The sequence below is a fragment of the Ceratotherium simum genome, chromosome 17 (assembly GCF_057802395.1).
Source record: "Ceratotherium simum simum isolate JZ-2026a chromosome 17, ASM5780239v1, whole genome shotgun sequence".
NCBI lineage: Eukaryota > Metazoa > Chordata > Mammalia > Perissodactyla > Rhinocerotidae > Ceratotherium > Ceratotherium simum.
Genome location: NC_141916.1, coordinates 15,515,405 through 15,534,388, shown reverse-complemented (window position 1 = coordinate 15,534,388; position 18,984 = coordinate 15,515,405). Strand labels below are relative to the sequence as shown.

At 48.3% G+C, this 18,984-nt stretch overlaps 2 long non-coding RNA genes across 2 annotated transcripts in view; one reads left to right on the top strand and one right to left on the bottom strand.

The window, feature by feature from the left end:
* The window catches only part of LOC106801653 (uncharacterized), a 34,729-nt gene that overhangs the window by 1,907 nt on the left and 13,838 nt on the right, over positions 1-18,984 (top strand). The window lies entirely within an intron of this gene.
* On the bottom strand, positions 15,073-18,767 carry LOC147914713 (uncharacterized). The gene is made up of 3 exons (XR_015554934.1): positions 17,651-18,767; positions 17,224-17,368; positions 15,073-16,883 (listed from the first exon to the last, which is right to left on the bottom strand). It is a non-coding gene; the product is annotated as an uncharacterized LOC147914713 (long non-coding RNA).

Genomic DNA, 18,984 nt, shown 5'->3' with positions numbered 1-18,984 from the left:
TGTGATGGCAGTGTGAGTCAAGCCCAAAGTGTCGCTTCTCCTCACTCCTTTCTGACCCTCTCTTCTCAGCATCGGAGATTGGGAGAGGGAAGTATATCTGAACTTCCGGGGAGAAACCCTAAAACCTAGCGTGTAGGAGGCACTGCCAAATAGCCCAACCCTAGGTTCGGGCTCCTGGCCTCGGGCTTCCCAGGAAGCCGGACACAACGCGGCTGCCTTCATGGGGGTCCCAAGTGCCTTCATGGGGGTCCCAAGTGCCCTTCTCGGAGCGGCCAGGGTCTTGAGGATCGCTGAATGGGGCCGGCCGGGCAAAGGCGAGATGAAAGAGGCTGGTGGCCGCCCGGCTCCTCCTCCGGGTTCCACGCCGCGGCTGCTGCTGGCGCGGTGTCGCCTTCAGCTGGGTCACGACCCCAGGCTCGGACTGCGGACAATAGGGCACAGGGCGGGGGCGCAGGCTGCTTGGCCGGCCAGGCGGGTTCACCGCGCCATGAACTCCGCTCCACCCCCCAGGGCTCGCCCTTTAGAGCCCAGGATCCCTTTTCTCTCTCCTCTTCCACCTTCCATTTTTGCGTGGAAAATTGAGTGGACTCGCAGTTGCCCCTCGACCTACCAGTACCCCAGCGGCACTGCCACCAAATATGGAGACCTCATTTTCTTTAGAAATGAGAGGACAGTTTTCTCAGAGTTACAAGAGCAGGAAATGGGACCCTCTCAAGATTTTGGTGGGGACAGAGAGGGGAGATCTAGTTAGTAGTAGGGCATCCCAAAAATCCGGACTTGGCAGCTCTGAAGAATCCCAGGCCCTCAAACCAACAGTCTCCTCCACCCGAGGAATTCCAGGCCAAGAACCGGTCCTCCCCCGGCCTCCACCCCAAGTCATAGGAAGAATTGCCTCCCTCTTCCCCTGGCCTTTGTCGCCAGATGCCAGGTTAGGATTAGGGCTCTTATAAAAGGGGAAACATTCTCAGATCTGATGGGCAGGGACAGGGCTGGGCTATCCATGTGGGGGGGGTGAGTCACCTGGGAGATGTCCCCCAACCAGTTTGTTCTTGTTTGGGCTCTCTCCCCACCCCAATGATGGCCTGGCTCTTGTTTGTGACTCTGTCCTTTTGGGCGGTAGCACAGTGTTTGTAACTTTGTACATGTGGAGTCTTTCCACTCAGCTGGAACAGACTTCGGAAAATAAGGTTACAGGATAGGGGTTGAGTTCTAGCTGGAGGAAAAAAAGGCAGTTTGGGGAGAGGAGAAAATGGGGGAGGTATGGAATATTCCCCATGCACATTTGCTCCTGTCTTTAGTTGCCTTTCTGCAGCCCCCCACCTCACCCCTATCCTGCCTGACAGGCACAAAGGCGGCATGGGGAGATGTGGGCCTCCCAGCTGGAAACCTCTCCTCTTGGACTCAGTCTCTCTGATGATTTCGAACCATTTTGGAATGTGACTGCCTCCAGCTCTGTCTGTCTGTCTTTGCTCGGCTGTTTCAAGGTCTCTGCCTAGCCTTTCTGCTGCTTTCTGTGCTCCCTATTTCCTCACATCCTTGCTCCTCAGCCCCTCTCATCCTGCAGTAATCCTCTGGCACAATCCCCAGCCCCAGTGCTCCTCCTCAAACTCCCTCCAACTGAGAAAGCAGAGGAAGGGGGACCAAAAGGTGGGGGTGGCAATCTGGGAGTGACAGCTGAGGTTCAAAGGTTCCTGGCTGAGCCTCCAGTCCAGGCCACCTCAGGGGCCCATCTGACTGCTCCAGAGTGGCCCCTGGGCCAGCAGCAAATAGAACAAGGTTTTATAGCCCCGGGGCAGATGTTAGCTTAACCATCTCACCCAGATTCCCCTTTATCTCTCCTCTGCCAAAGAGGCTCATCCCCACTACACCTTTGTTCTCTTTCCTTTTTCCCCTCCTCCCCCTCCTCCTCCTCTTTCTCCGTTTGATCCTGCCTTTCCCCCTCAAATTATTTCTTTAGATCTGAAAGCATCTGTTCCAGCCTGCCCCTCCCCCTCACACCCTCCTTCCCTCCTTTTTCCCCCTCCCTCCACCTCCAGCAGTCAAAGAAGCCCCCAAATGGAGGGCCTCTGGCCTCTAGCCTGTCTGCTACCCGAGGGCCCAGAGACCTTTGAGCCCAAACTTTGAGACCCCTCCCCAACCCCCAGTCACTTTCATTTCATTTTCTCAGCTGGAGAAGGTCCTGGAATTGCACACTTTGAGTCTTGGCTCCCAGAGACCAGTCTCTTCTCTCACTGGGACAGTTGTCTGTTAAATTCAGGTAAAAGCAAGGAATGTAAGGTGGAAGGGTTCAGTGCTGAATTATTTACATAATTGCCCCAGTTCTCTGCTGGGCTCCTTTGGGCTCCAGATTTTGAACGTATCTTCATATTCTGACCATAGACGGGAGACGGCCTTTTCTAGCCTCTCTGCTTGGTTGTTCTTTCTCACCCTCTCCTGCCCCTTCCGTTGGTTGCAAAGTCATTTTCTGAGCAATTAGAAAGTCCCTCAATCCCTCTTAGAATTCCATAACCTAAATTGAGGAGACCAGGGCAGTGTCTGCACTGGGCACGTTGGAGGGCCTCTTTTCCCTGTCTTCCAAAAAAATAAAAAGAAACAAAAAACGACTGCCTAACATCCTCCTTCCCTCCACACATATCCAGGAATATGTGGTCTCCATAGTTTGAGGGAGAGGGTGGTATGCTCAATCAGGGTAGACAATCTAGTTGGGTCTGAGTCCAGATAATTCAGGCCCAAGACTCCTGAACTCTGCCTGGTAGACCTGTCTCTGGCAAGAATCCACCTTATATCCCAAAGTCCTAGACTGGAATGATCCCAAGGTCCTTGCCGTAGTGCCCACAGTTGAAAACTGGTAGAAAAGAGTAAATCCTCCTCCCTCCCTTCCCTCTAGTTCCATCCTGAGATTCAGCCCTGCCTGGGATCCTGCCCCCTCTTCTCTCCTTGAGGCCTGGTGGTTGGCCAAGAGCCCCAGATTCATGCTTTCCATGGCTCTGTCACTCAGTTTCCATGGTGATGAGAGGCAACTAAACTACCCCCTCCCCCCCACTGGCCACTGATTGGATACACCTAGACCAGTCAGGATGTTCTCTGGGGGAACCTGACCTAAGAAAGATACAGGAGATGGGAGCCTGTATTTTGTTACAGCATCTCTGCTAATTAGTCAGGATGGAAGAGGGAATACTGGGGAGAGAGTCCCTCCCTCCAATCTATAATTTCACAGTTCTTTCTCTCTGCACATGTTTATCTAGAGACACACCTTCAAAACACACGTGACACATACATGTAAGGACCTCAACACATTCATTTCTTCTGTTCATGTATGCATAGGTAGGTGACTTTGCTGACAGCATGTGTGAGTGTGTGTGTGTAGGCGATGAGGGACAGAGAATAACATCCCAACCAGAGTGCCTATGAAGTAGATTCTCTGACTTATCACTGATGTCACTAGTGACAGAGGCTTTTCCTGTCCCCTCTTCCCCATACACTGCTATAAAAGGCCTGCCCCTTTGCTGAAGACCGTGGAGCCTTCGAGGACTCACCCTTGATCCTGCACTTGGCTCCTTAGGCCTAGGGCAGCTATAGAAGAAGGTGGTGGGAGTCAGAGGCCTCTGGAAGATCAGATTCCCCAGCTAATACTCTCACTTCTATGTCAAAGTTAAATCAAAACCACAGACATTTATCTAGACCTCCATTCTACACTATAGTACCCATAGGCAAGCCCTAGAAAACCACCACCACCACCACAATAGCAGCAACACGTGCAGACTAACTATCTCCTAGGGTTGTTGACTGCTTTACAGTGGGATTGGAGGGTTCAGTGGATTAATGTATGGAAAGCACTTAGATGAGTGCTTACTATGTACCAGAGACTGTGCTAAATCGTTTGAGCCTTGCAATAACAGCGTAAGGAAGTTGTCATATCCTCATTTAGATAAGGGGAAGCTGAGTGAGGCCTGGGAGGCCAATGATATGCCCCACTGGCAGAGCCAGGACTCCAGTCTTGCCTGACCCCAGAGTGGGTGTTCTGAACCACTCCAGTTCTTTGCTCATGATAGACATGGGCACTGGCTGTTAGGACGGGACTGAGTTTGGCAGGAAGCACTGATGAGGATGTGGGGCAGTGCCAGCCTGAGGGCCAGCAGGACCTAGAGGAACCTGCGTTTTGCCACTTGGCTTGGTCTTGTTGTGGCAGGTTCTTGTCCTCATCAACAGCAGGCTCTAACCCAGTGCTGCTCAAATGTTTTGGTCTCAGGACCCTTTACACTCTTAAAAATTAATAGAATCTCAAAGAGCTTTCTCAATATTTACCTTATTAAATATTAAAACTGAAACTTTTAAAAAATATTTTAAAATAATAGTAATAAATCTATTACATGTTAACATAACGAACTTTTTATGAAAAATAACTATATTTTCCAAAAACAATTTGGTGGGAAGAATGTCATTGTTTTACATTTAGGCAAATCTCTTTAATGTCTAGCTTAATAGAAGACAATTGGATTCTCATATCTGTTTCTGCATTCAATTTGTTGTGATATGTTGTTTTGGTTGAAATATGTGAATACATTGCCACATGCAGATATCTAGTTGGGAGAGAAGGACCTCAAAGAGCTCCTGAAAGGGTTTCTAGGACCCGTAGGGATCCTTGGACCACACTTTAAAAACCGCTGATCTAACCAGCAGCAGCCACTCCATAATAACTATATTGGACACAATTTTAGCTCTTTCATGGTGCTTCTAACTCCAAAACCCATCATTACTTCACTATTCCATGCTGTATTCAAATTGTGTTATCTTAGGAAAGTTATTCAATTTTTCTATCCCATAGATAGATTAGATAGATAGATAGATAGATAGATAGATAGATAGATAGATGAGAGAGAGAGATACATACATACATACATATATGCTATGCATGTCATAGGTGCATATTCATTATTTTTTAGTATGAACATGCAAAGTAAAATATAGATTTATAGATAAAATAGCTTTCCTATGTTTAGTGTTGTTTGAGATGGGCAACTTAGCTATTAATATCAATCTTGTTGTTCAGAAGGGGAAACTGAGCCAGAGAGGGGTAATATGACTTGCTGAGGATGAAATGCTCAGCAAGTGGTAGACAGTAGACTGGAACTCCTGTCCTCTAACTCCTAGACCTGTGCTCACCTGCTCAGAATCTCTCTCTCTAGAGACATGGCGACATAACGTGCATATGGAATATACCATGTATATACCATGGTTGTATTTATCGGAATATATCTATGTATGAGAGGAAAAACCTATCTTGGACCTGCGTGCAAAGTTACAGTTTTGTTGAGAGGCACAAGGCACCAGCCTGCCAGTGTTTTTCCTTCCTTACCAAACTCTCCATGTGTCTGTGATGCTGGGCTTGATCTGTCCATTGTCAGGGACATCTCTTCCGTCCAGGTCCCCTGTTGGTACATTCTCACCAAGGGTATGTACATTGCTCAGATCTTCACATCTAGCACACAGAACAGGGTAACAGTCTGATCCCCTTGTTTTTTTTCTATACGTCATGTCTAACATACCTTTTCAAAATAAGCAATCTACAAGTGTACAACCAAGAAAAGCATGACTGTGTAAACTGAGGTGTGCATGTGTCTCTGCAAATGCAAATGTGCAACCCTTGGGCGTCCACATACTTGTCTAGGTAAGCCCCATGCAAATGTATGAGCACCTGGAGTCTCAGTTCTTTCATTAATCGGATAGGTATTTATTCACAAATTCTATATTTTATGGCTGTATAAGGCTTGTGTTTATGCACAATCCAATGAGAAGAACCCTCTGTGGGATGTCAGGCTGCCTGAATTCTAGTCATAGCTTTCTGCTCCCAGTTGCCTTAAGCAGATCATTTACCCAGTGAGAGCCTCCACTTCCTCATCCACACAATGGGGGGAAATAATTACAATCTCAGCCACATCTCTGGATGGGGAGTGTAATGGGGAAACAGTAGGAGATGCCTGAGTGAACGTTATTCTTTTTCTACTATGGAAAAGTCCAAACAAAATAGTAAAGACAATAATATAATCAAACACTCACATACCCATCACCTCCCTTTAACAATGGTCAACCCACGGCCAATCTAGTTTCATCTAGATTGAACCCAACACTACCTCATATATTTTGAAGCAAATATCAGAGATCATATCATTTCTTCTGTGAACAATACAATGAATATCACTGAAAGATAAAAAAACATTTTTTACAACATAACCACAATATGATTATCGTATCTACTTAAAAAATGTTAGCAAAATTTTTTAGCTTTTAAAGAGTGAAAAAAATCTTTAAAAATGCAGAGCAGCTGACTCCCCTGTGCTTCATGTTCAGGGTTGATGACTGTCAATAAGGGAAAATGAGAATGGGGGGGAAAGGATGAAGTTTCCTTTTTTATTTCCACCTTAAAATCCCAATTCACCTCCAGAAACTCCCCTCTACTCATTAGGTCCATTAAAAATGGGCTGAGAGGGGACCCAGGAGGTCTAGATGTGGTGTAGGCAGCCAGAAGGGGCCTTTGGAAGATACTGCAGACCTCATCTTGGAAGAAAATAGATGTCGAGCCAGAGGGAATCTGAGCAGAGGGCCTGCCCATCCATTCTCCAACATCAGATTTCACCCTTGGCTTGCCAGGCACTTGAGAGATATCGGAAGTCTCATTGGAGTTACTAATCTCCAAAGACATGCAGATACATGTAATAGCATCCTCATACAGAAACCCAAAAGGAGATGTGCACAGAGGCACAGGCAAATCCACCTGCTCATACACAGGCCGTGTACAAACACATGCAAACACTCAGAGGCAGACGCAAATGTACAAGTACAGACCAGCCAACTCAGGCATGTGGGAAAACACAGAGACACAAATCCAAACACTCAGACATATCTGAATATGCAGCGATACAAACATGCAAGTCCTGGAACAAAAATACAAAAAGCCAAATATGAAAGCCCAGAGGCCTGCAAGTACATGTTGGGCCATTTTTATTCGTGACCAGTTAATATGGCCAAGCCCCATTCTAGCTGGCTTCTTCCCTCTCATCCCACCACATGGACCAAGTATCAACCAAAGCTACAATCTCTGTCACATTCATGCAAATGCACCCCTGAGATAAGTCATCCCAAGGTCTTCCCACTGCCTCTGCCAGCACAAGTTCTCTATCCCCCACTCCTCTCTCTCCCCAAAAGAGAAGACTGAGAGTAGTGTGGCATGGTGTATATGTGTGCATGTGTCCATATGTAGACGTATTTCTTTGTCTTACCAAGCTGGCTTGGTGAGAAGGGGGAAGGACACTGGCCACGTACAGACTTCAAGTCCCCTCAGGCTGACAAGGGAATATTGCTTTGCCTATCCTGTGCCACAGCTGTAGGTTGGACTGATTTTTCACTGAATTGATTGACCCAAGTGGGTGTTTTGGCATCTTACAGACATGACCAGAGAGCTTTCTCTGGGCCTGAGTGAGGCTGTCTCATTTGTCTGGATTTGACTCTCTTGAGTAAACTTACCAATCAATTCAAAGAATAAAGGTGATGGAACTAAGTGGGTCATGTGGTGGACCAGGCCTTGCATGGCCGCAGAGTGAGTCTGAGTCAAAAAGGATGGACAGAACCTGACAGTTTAAAAACAAGATCCATCAATTAAGTGGAGATAAACCAGTGGGGCTATTTGGCACTATGTTCACCAAAACTAGTCAACTGACTAAAATGTTCTCATTTCAACAATTTTTTTTTTTTTTTGCTGAGGAAAATTTGCCCTGAGCTAACATCTGTTGCCAATCTTCCTCTTTTTTTTTTAAAATATGTGAGCCACCACCACAGCATGGCCACTGACAGATGAGTGGTGTAGGTCCGCGCCAGGGAACCAAACCTGGGCCACCAAAGCGGAGTGCGCCGAACTTAACCACTAGGCCACTGGGCCTGACCCTCAACCAATTTTTGTGAGACGCAGCAGCAGCAACACCATCTGAGTCAGGGGACCCAAGTGTGTTTGCACTGAAAGCTGGGTCTACACTGGCGTTTAGGGTAGCGAAAAGGCTGTGTAAGTGACTGTACATTTGGAGGGATAAAGTAGTGATGCAAGGCTGTGTATGTGATTACATGAGTACACGGATCTGGAACTTACAACTAACATCATTGGCAGAAAGGTAAAAGTTATGTAGTATAACCAGGGCTTTCCTTTTAATGTAAAATCAGAGAATGTTAGATATTGAGGGGACCATAGAACCCATGTGGAAACTGAGCCTTGGAGAGTTTTAAATGACTTGTCCAAGGTCACACAGCAAGTAAATGGCGGATATACATTTAGACACCATATGAGTTTGCTAGGGCCGCCATAACAAAGTACCACAGATTAGGTATCTTAAACAACAGAAATTTATTTTTTCACCGTTCTAGAGGCTACTAGTCCAAGATCAAGGTGTTGGTAGGGTTGATTTCTTTCGAGGCCTCTCTCTTTGGCTTGTAGACAGTCTTCTTCACGTGGTCTTGGCTTCACATGGTCTTTCCTCTGTGTTTGTCTGTGTCATAATCTCTTCCTCTTATAGGACACCATTCGTATTGGATTAGGGCCCACTCATATGACTTCTTTTTAGCTTAATTACCTCTTTAAAGACCCTATTTCTAAACACAGTCACATTCTGCAGTACTGGAGGTTAGGACTTTAACATATGAATTTTGAGAGGAACATAATTCAACCTATAACAGACACCAAGGCTCCGGACCCCCAGTCTACTGTGCCCACATCAGACTGATAAGTGATCTCATGGATTTTGTTCCTGAATTGGTTCAATTTTGTTTTGTTTCCTAGGGATGGGGAAGTTGTTGTTTAGGGCCAACATAAGATTAAAAAATATTTTCCAGAGCTAAGGCCTGATGGGAAACTGAGTGACCACTGTCCGAGGAATCTGGGATTAGACAGACCACCAAACACAGGGTAATGGAAGTTTCTAACCAGAACCTTTGGACTGGAAGGAACCCTGTGAAGTTAACTTGACCATCTCAGGGGGATGAGAACTTACCTGGTGTATTCAGAGAACACAGGTGTCCAACTTTCATGACTGGCAAGTTCTTTCTTATGTATAAGCAGCATTCCTCATGCTAAGCTCAACCCCCTTCCGTTGCCTCCAGTCCTCAGAATTGGACAATAAGGGAGTTTTTTTCTTTTGAAGCTTGAAGAAGGCTTGACAACATATTAAGGAAAACTTTCTATTCAAGATAGCCTCTTTCTCTCCTCGTCTGAGGCTGGGGGTTGGGAAGTCAGAGGGAAAAAAGCTGTGCTTACCCCTCTGCTCTCTACCCTGAGACCTTCAGCCCCTCTCCAGGCCCTGGCCAGCTCTAGAAACAGAGGGAGGGGAGAGGCTGTCTAATTTCACAGAAATCACAGATGGGCTCTAGTGGGGTTATGGAGTGTGGTGTGGGTACGACGACGCATGTGCCAAAAAGGCCACAACCAGGCAGGAGGGCTCACATTATTATGATGGTTGGCCACCTACGTTCTCTGCCATGGAAAGCAAGCTTGGATCCTGGGGTTTGGAGGGAACAGTTCCGAAAAGTATCCAGCTGAAATACAAAGAGAGCCAGATGCAGCATGGTGTTGGGAAGAGTACTGGCTTGGGGATCTGAACAGCTGGGTTCTGGTCTCTGTCTGAGCCTCAGTTTCCCTTCCTTCACAGTGCGGTGGTTTGATTAGGTTATCACTAAGATCCTTCCAGCTCTGAGACTCTAAGCAAAAACTAGAGGATCCTGGGGGGCAGGGAAGGAATACTCTTTGTAGCAAATCAAATGATGGACTATGTGTCTCCGTGAACCAAACCAGGCACAGAAAACTCTCCATCTTCATTCCAGAGTTGGTGGGGGGTGGGGGAGAGGGGGTGTTAGCTGTGGTGTCTCTTCATCTGACAACTCAACCTTTTCCACAGGGTCCCTGCAGACACACCATGGGGAGCTGTTTCCCTTAGGGATCCTGCCCCTGAGGGGAGGGAGGCAAAGACGAGATGGGGCAAGGCGATGGGAGGGTGTCTGCATGATGCCAGCAGCCAGGTAACAACAGAACAGCCCACTATCTGCTTAGTTTCAAATAGCAGAATAAAGAGATCCAATTTTATAGCTTTCATCTGAAGTTAATGGATAATGAGATGCAGGATCAGCCTTATGCAATGCTGCAGTTTAAAGCCCCCGGGAAGGCTCTGTTTCCCCCTCCCCGATTATCCTGCCACTGAAACGCCTGAAGTTCCACCATTAGAGCACATGGTGTTAAGTGCAGTCCTCTGCAGATCGCATCCTTTAAAATACAAAAGCACCACTGGGATACTTTATCAAACGAGGATAGAACCAGAAAAGTAGTGCTTAGGGCGGATGCTCAGGGAGATGAGGGGCTCTGAAGATTAATCTCTAGATACTTCTCAGTTTCACATTGGCTAACCCTTGTGAGAAAGCTAGACTCGGCCTGGGGGAGGGAGTGAGAACTCAAGGACTCCCCTATAAACCAGATGCCTTACTGTAGGTATATTTCTAGTCTTGGGGAAGGAGTGGACTCTAAATGGTGAGGGTAGTCATCATGCTGAAAAATCACAGGGGCTGCCAGTAAAACTGAATTCAGAGAGATGAAAATTCTGACAGTGTACATGCACTTGGATCGGCCACTGTAGAGGCCAGTGTAGAAGTGCCTCGTGGAGCCCCCTCTATATGGCCAGAGGATGTAAAGCTATTTCAGAAAAAATGGTTTTTTTTTATTTCCATGATTTTTTTATTTCTGGTTTTATTTCCATGATTATTTGCTGTTTATCTAACCCAGGAGGCATGATTTGGAAGTGTTAAAACCTAGCAGATGGGGAAACACACAGCCAGGGTTCAAACCTGGCTATGTGACCTTGAGCAGGTGACTTAACCTTTCTGAGATTACATTTCCTCATCAAATTCAGAATAAAGCACCTGGCATATAGTCATCCTCTATAAATGGAAGCTATTATGGTTATGAGTATTGAGGGGGCTTCAAGACACTACCCATGAATTGGAACTAAGTCATGGAATGAATGACCACTGTGTTCAGAACAAATCAGAAGCCCAGACCCTAATAATTCATACATAATCTTCTTACCTGGATGAATCCAGTTTCTTTCCAACTTAATTTTACCTCTCAAGATCTGGTGATAAAAGAAGGAGAAAGAATTCTGAACCCCTCTAAGCAGCCTGGAAACCTTAGGTTTGGGGCAAGGATGACCTTACCCACAGACGGATGGGTGGCTGCCTCCACAATATGGGTTAAGAAAAATCATAAACCACCCTTACACAAATTTTCATTGTGCCATCTGCCGTGGTTCTAAAATTCCATCAATATAGCTATTTCCTTCCATCTGGGCAATGGCTCCTGAAGACCCCTACCAAAAAGCACACAGCTTCCTGGGAGAATGTACATGTCAACACATTGGTGGCTTCCTAATCTGGTGATGTGTCTGTTACCCAGTAGAGACTGGGCTAGGACTCAAGACAAGTGAGTTTTGATAGGACTGGGTATATGAAAGGGCCAGAGGCAGACAGTGGAAAGTCTGGTCAGCAGAAAGACATGAGGACTACAGAAAGAGGAAAAGACACCAAAAGGGCCATGGGACCCACCAAAAATGTCAACTATGCCATCTATGGTTTAGAGAGCTTAGAAGTGGATTCACTTCTAACTTTTCCAGTTCTTCTTGGTATTGACTTGACCTAACACTTATATGCTGCAGTCCAGACTTGCTTCTTCCCAGGAGCAGTTGTGTACTTGGGCAGAGAGATGGAGAGCTGACCTCAGTGTCTGGGTAGCTTGAGGAGCAACACCCAGGATCTGGATGACAGGCCAAGCAGCTCTGTCTCTGACTAAGATGATCATGACACCGGCTACAGTTCTCCACCCTGGGATGGGGCGAAGAAATGAGTAACTAAGAGTGTGCTCTGCAGATCACTGGGACTCCAGGGGCCTTTTAGGTGGTCCAAGAGTCCATCAAGAATCTATCACCCAAAAATGTGTCTAGTTTGTGTTTTAATTACAGTCTCTGAGAAGATATGAATTTATATTTAAAAGTGCAAAGAAATGAATATTTTAAGAAGCATAACCATTGTCATGGTTATTCACTCAGGAAAAATGTGTGAATACGCATGTATATATACATTTATATATATACACACACATACACACATATGTCCTCCTTCCTTCCCTCCTTTATTCCTCCCTCTCCACCCCCATCCCTTCTCTGTCCTTTGCCAAAAGAGGCCAATGAAATATGTGGGGCCTGGCATCTCTGAGATCTGGACTGAAGGCCACTGGGGTGGATGTTCCATTTGCAGGACTGGCCACACTCCTCCACTTGACTCAGATGTCCTGGCATCATGGACGCACAAGTTCTCTCTCTAACCTGATCTGCCTCTAAACCCTATGCAGCAGTTTCTGCCCCAAAAAGAGCAATCAGAGAAGTAAGAACTGGTTCCTACCACATTATCCTAAATATTGCTGTGATATTAGGGAAACAATATTAATACCTACAACTCCCTGGGCCTCAGCTACTCCCCTCCCCAACATTTCCTCCTCCACATTGTGGGGAAACTTCCTTAACAGGGATGGAAAAAACTGGGAACTGGGAGAGGAGAATTGGGAATGGGGAGAGTGTGCTAAGCAGGTGTAAACACAGGGAGGGGTTCTTTAAACGCTCCGTCTCTGAGAGGGCGACTTTGTGGATGGAGGAGGGGAAGGAGCTGAAGGGTGGTAATTGGCTTATTATTGTTTCCCCTGGGTGTTGTGAGAATTCCTTAAGAGACACTTGTAGAAAAACAGAGGGAAGACAGTAAATACACATCTAATGATATGCTAAATAAATTATTATTGTTATTATTATGACTATTATAGCAATTGCAACTTGCTCCTTGCATCCAAGTTTCCGCTAGAGATGGGAATTGGTCCCCTTTCAGCCAGGCCTCCACTACTGCCAGTGTGTCCCCAGACTCCCCCCACCCTCAGGAATTAGTGGAGTAATCGGGCAGTGTGGACCAGGCTTCAGTTAACAGCCAGTCTCCTCGTTTCTGCAAGAGAGCAGATCAGGAGCTCGGCATCAGCAAGCAGGGCCTCTGCCTGGTCCCTGCTCTAGTAAAGGAAAGAAAGAAGAGGGCTTTTCCAGGGCTGGCAGGGCTTATACCTGGGGAAGAACTTCCTGACTCGCGAGCAAGGGGACTCAGGAAGGGCAAAAGCAAAGGCAGACAACTGGGGATGGGTCACAGAAAGAAAGGGAAAATATACAAATTAGGGATACTCAACCCAGAGAGCTCGGGTTTGCTGTGCTCCACATAATCCCAGCAACTCCCAACGACACTGTGTTTGTGCACTTTGCTGGGGAGAGGGCAGATTGCTTTTATCGGCTTCTCAAAGGGGTCTGGGACTCAGAAACAGAGAAGAGCCTTTCCAGCCCAGGTAAAGGGGCTCAGGACTCTCTAGGCCCACAACGCATGGCCAGTGTCTCTTCACTTCCTGCCCTTTAGCAGAGGACAGTCGTGATCTGAACCCCAAAGGTTGTGAGGTTTACAGCCACTGTACCCCGCCTCCTGGCCTGAGCCCAGACACCTGCCCGGAGTCCTGCTCAGGCAAACATATGTAAATGCAGGCCCCTCCATTCTCCCTCTCTGCCTGTCTTTAGGGAAAGCATCCACCAGCCCCAAGGGCATTAGGTATTGGGGGCAGGGGAGGGCTGGGGGTTTGAGGAGGAAATTGTCAAAAGCTGGGCGACTAGAAATGAGATTCCAGGTTTAACTTAGCCCCTCTCTGGACCTCGGTCCCTCACCCAGACACAGAGCAGATTGCCTCTAAAGATCCTTAGGGGAAAAAGGAACCAAGTGTGGGAGAGTTCTCCCCCATCCAAGCCTTGATGGGAGAGGGGAAGACCGCCCCTTCCCTGCAGACCAGGATCCTCACCAGAGGGGGAAACTCCGAACCTGCCCACCTTACCGCATTCCCTGACGGTGACCTGCCTGTCCACACACTCCAGGAAGGAACTCTTTTACAGGGACCGAATGGAGGGAATGATGACAATAAAGAAAATAACTATATGAGACAACCTGATTAGGTGGTATTACCGGACCAGAAAATTTGTGAGCTTTTTCAAGTTAAAAATTTTTTTGAACATGAATTCTGATTCATTTGGTAGTATCCCTGGAGCAGGGCTGAGGCATAGAGAGAGGCCTTTCCTTCAGCCAGGCTGGCTGTCTCCCGCTGATTTATTCTTGTTTTATTTGTGTATTTCTTAATGGACCAAGTGGTGGTTCCTCTTTGGGCCCCTCCGGCGGGCGGACAGCTCCTTCCCGGCTCAGGGCTTGGCTCTGGTTTGGTTTTCATATACTTGGGGGTCTGGGGAGCCAGGAGGCTGCGGTGGGGGGCAGAGGCACACGAGGGAGGCAGAGCCTGCCTTGCCTCCGCCCCCATTTCCTGGCTCTGGGTGCCTTGTTCCACCCCCACTCCCCGTATCCTGGGCTCAAGCTGCTCTCCCACCCCGCACTAACCACTGGCCCTGCCAGAGCCCGCTGCTGCCAGCAGCCACGTGATCCCGGCCTGGCTCCAGCCCGGGTACCCAGGTGCCTGCTAGCCAGAGGTGGCCATGGAAGGTGAGACTCCCTCTGCCAACAGCTTTTGGATTGATTGCCATTCAGTTACCTCAACAAGTACGTATGGGGCGACCCCTCTGTGCCAGGCAGCAGACAGAGTCCCTGCCCTGGAGCAGTTCCAATCTCCAGGGCAGAGGTGTGTGGAGGGTGGCGCTTGGCATTTAACCCCAGCCCAGGGGTCTCCACTCCCTTCCCAGCATCCTAGAGATCTTGGAAGCTGGGCTGGCTGCTGTGACTGAGCGCAGGGAAACTCCTCACACAAACCATTCAGCAAAGATGTCTGTGACTCCCTGGTTAAAAAAAAAAAAAGGAACTGGGGTTGGGGTGTCCTTTTCTCCTGGGATGGGTGGAGGCGGGGAAAGAATTGTGGAGTCTGGGCCTAGGGGCGTGGGGAAGGGGGCTGGCGGGAGAACCGTGTAGATGTGAGTCGAAAAGTGCGGTCTAGAGGATCAGATCCATGTTCCCGCTCGGTAAAGTTAAATTCTCCCCGTAAAAGTCCAAGGCAGTGCTGTTAGGGAGCTGGAGGGACCCCTGTGTACCCTAACTTTGGAAGCAACAGAGGAAGGGCCCCTGTGTACCCCAATTTGGGAAGCAACAGAGGAGTGGCCCAAGGGAGCAGAATTAGCCCCTGAGGCCCAGGGCTCTGAGAGAAGGGGGTGGGAAAGGCCTCCTGAAACCCCCATCAGAATAGGCCCAACACTCTAAAATCCACCCCTCAATCCACCAGGCTCCCAGTCCAGACCAGAAAGCCCCCCAAAGGCACAGGCGGCCCAAGTGAAAGCAAGGTTTATTTGGCCACATTCCCTCGCTTTCCTGGCCATATACCAGAAAGCAGCGGTAGGGAAAGTGCACCCCGCTCCCTGCCCTGTCCCTTCTAAATCTCTTCACCTCTAAAGCCCACTCTTTGAGACCCCAGAATTAGGGTTTAAGAGAAATGTGCCAGGAACGTGGGAGGGGCTGGGCGGCAGCTGACCTTTCCTGCACTAAAAGCCAAACTGAAGGCCGCTCCCTCCCTCGGTGGAGAGTATCTGGGTTGTAGGACTGTTCTCTGCCTCCCCTTCTGTAAGACCCACATCATCTGCACCAGCCCCTCACAAATCCAGTCCCTACCTTCGGGTGGGTGCCAGGGGTTTCCTCCTTTCCTCCCTGTCCATCTGTTCCTGCCAGCCCCAATCCCCTCCATCTGCCTCCTCCTCTCCTCCTCCAGGCTTCCTGTGCTCTGTTTACCGTTTTGTAACTCCATCCCTCCACAAGTCAAGGACTCTGCTAGCTGGTTTCCTAGATAGCCAGATACAGCTTTCCAGTGGGCCCTCAAAAAATTTCCCTAAATAAGTCTCTCTCAGCCCCCACATATAAATAAATATGTCTGTACAGAGATGGACTGGCCTCAGCCCCAATACACACACATCATGAGATAATTACACCCTTATATACATACAGATATCGCTATAGAGTTATATTCCCAAGTGTCTATAACTCTAGGGAGAGAGAGCAGCTTGTACATATAGGACTATAATTACTTATGTCTATTTTTATAACTATGTAGTTATAAATAGATATGCCTATATATAGTGATAATAATATAGAAATATCTCCATAGCCATATATGGTTCTAAGTGAATGCCCTAACTACCCTATATCACAATCAATAAGTATATATCTCCTGATACATAATTCCAACGATATACATTTATCTATATAGCTGCTAAGAGACATAAATCTGTCAGGATATCAAATGTCCATAAACCTGGATGGCTATAAGAGAGTCGTATATTTTCTCATATATAAATCTGCTCCTATAACTATTGTATAAGCACAAATACAATGGAAATAATTATATTTTCCTCAAGCATAAATCTGTAAATACAACCACAGCACATTTAGGTATGGTTAGAGATAGAGCAATATTTCCTAGACATCAGTCTGTCAATAGAGCCACCAGTGCCTCCAAACAGAGAGAGTTATAGTGGGAGTTATAAATAAACTCTCCAGATGTGAAGGGATCAGTAGAACTAGATGTAAACACGGCTCTAAGCCGGCCTTTCTTTTTCTTCTTCTTTGTAAGATATTCCTCAAGCGAGCACGGTCACATACGAGCCGGCGCAGAGGGGTGTGGGCACTGATATTTTCCCCTAAGGAGAGTGGGAGGTCGCTGGACTTTGGGAAACCAAGTAGGAGTGGGTGGTGGGCAGCCCCGAAGCCCCTTCCGTGTAAGTCTCCCGGTGGCAGAGAGCTCGGGCGAGCGGAGAGGCCTAGGGGAGAAAAATGAAGAGTCTAGCTTGAGTCACTTTGCCCCCGTCTTAGGCCCAAAATCCTCCCACCAGGGAAACCGCGGCTGACTGAGCATCCTAGCCGAGAGAGCAGGAGGTGCGCCGAGGCTGGCTGGGGAGAGGGGGCTGCAGGCCAGGCTGGGGAGGCCGAGACTGGAGACGGAGCGGGGTCGCCAGCCGGTGCCTGGCCGCCCGGCGCCCCATCGCCCCGGGCAGCTGCCTCGCCCGGCGGCCGCCTGGAACCCAAGACCCGGGCCTTCTCGGCGCCCCTGCGCTCAGCGCTTCCACCGGTTTCATTTTATTATTTTGTCCGATTCGTTACCGCAGGGTCCTGCACCCCGTGTGGTTTTCAAAGGCGAGGACGCCCAGGGTTCTTTTTCGCTCTCTGTTGTGCACACTGGTCTGGAAGAAGTGACTCAGTGGAGAGTGTATTTCTCCGTCTCTTTTCAAACCAGATGGGTCACCGGCTGTTGAAAAAGAATCCAAACCTCTGAAAAGGTTTGTGACTTAAATCTTTTCAAAGTTCTCACGCTCATTTGTTATGGTCATTTTCTTTTAAAAAGTTGGCTAATTTATGTTTTTATATTTCCTCTTTGCTTTTTTTGGAATATAATTGTTTTTAGAGGGGGGGATTTCGTTAGACCCGAAACTGTGGGGCGGCTTCCTCTCCAGCAAGCGTCCTATCTCTACACCTCGGACTCCCTCCTCCCCCAAATAAATAAATTAATACGATTATCAGAAAATTGTACCTGGAGAGGATGAGGCGAACGAGGAAGGATCCGGGACCGTGGTCTTCTCTTCCTTTATGGAAATCCGCTCCGCTCCAAGCCCGCGAAGGAAAATTCTAAGCGCCTCAACTCAACCCCTCCCTTTTCTCTCTTTTTTTAAGAAAATACCCCAGGAAGGGAACTTTCCCTGGGCCTCCTGGACCCCCAGCCTCGCTCTCCCCTCGTTCAGGCGGCCATAAATGTTTTTCAGCTTCCGTCCCTGGCGGGCAGCTCAATCTCCAGGGCATCTCCGCCGCCCGGCGGGCCGGGACCCCGGCTGTGGTCATCGCCTCGTTCCTCTCTGCCCCTCGGCCTGACTCGGCACGCATGCCATCCTCTTTAAAACGGGGGCTCCAGGGAGTCCCCAAAGTCACTCACCACCCCCGTGTGTCGGGCCCTTCCCCTGATAGCACAAAGCAAAAGCCGGAGAAAAAGAAGCGGGGCAGAGCGGCCTCCTGGCTCTCCCTCTCCTCCTCTGGCCGGAGGACCTTATGGGGGGAGGGGGGGTCCCAAACTCAGCCCCCCAAGGACATACGAAGACGCTAACTTCCTTCCTTCCTTCCTTGTCTTCTCCTCAGATGCTGTGATCCTGACTTCTTCCCCCGTCCCCTCCTCAAAATATCTCCTCTTGCATTTTATTGTTATCCTGCTAGGGAGGGACTGTTAACTACTGTTTTTATTGTTAGCTTTTATTGTTATTATGATTGTTGTTAGAGATTTGTTCACGGGGTTCAGGGGACAACAGCCGGGCCCACAGGGAGGCCTGCTTGTCACACGTGCACGCACGCACACACACACACACACACACCTAGCAGCGTGTGCACACAGTCCCAGGTACATGCCCACAAACGCCTGCTGCGCTCAGGCCCCTGCACAGCAATGCACCGGAGGAGGCAAGCGGCCGTCCTCCTACCCCAGCGCGCAAACACCACACTGCCCACGCACCCGGCGTTCAGGCGCAACCACCACCCCCAGACGATGCCCAAACCCACACACACGAGCCCGTAAGAAAAGGAAAATACATAAGAACCCACTTGCAGAGATTCCTTCTCTCCCACAACCTGGAGGGGTGAGTCAGGCCTCTGTCTCTTTCCCCCAGTCTCTCTCTTTCTCTTTTTTTTCTCCTTGTTTACAGCTTCAGAGAGCTCAAGGCCCATAAATCTTGAGGGGCCTACAGAGCGCAGAGCACATTTGTATGCATCGTTAGGACTCGCTAATACCTAAGCCCATTAACGAGCGTGTATGCGCGTGGTTTCCGGTGTGTATTAACTTATAGTTAAATTCTGGAGGAAAGGGCATTGTGAATTAACATATAC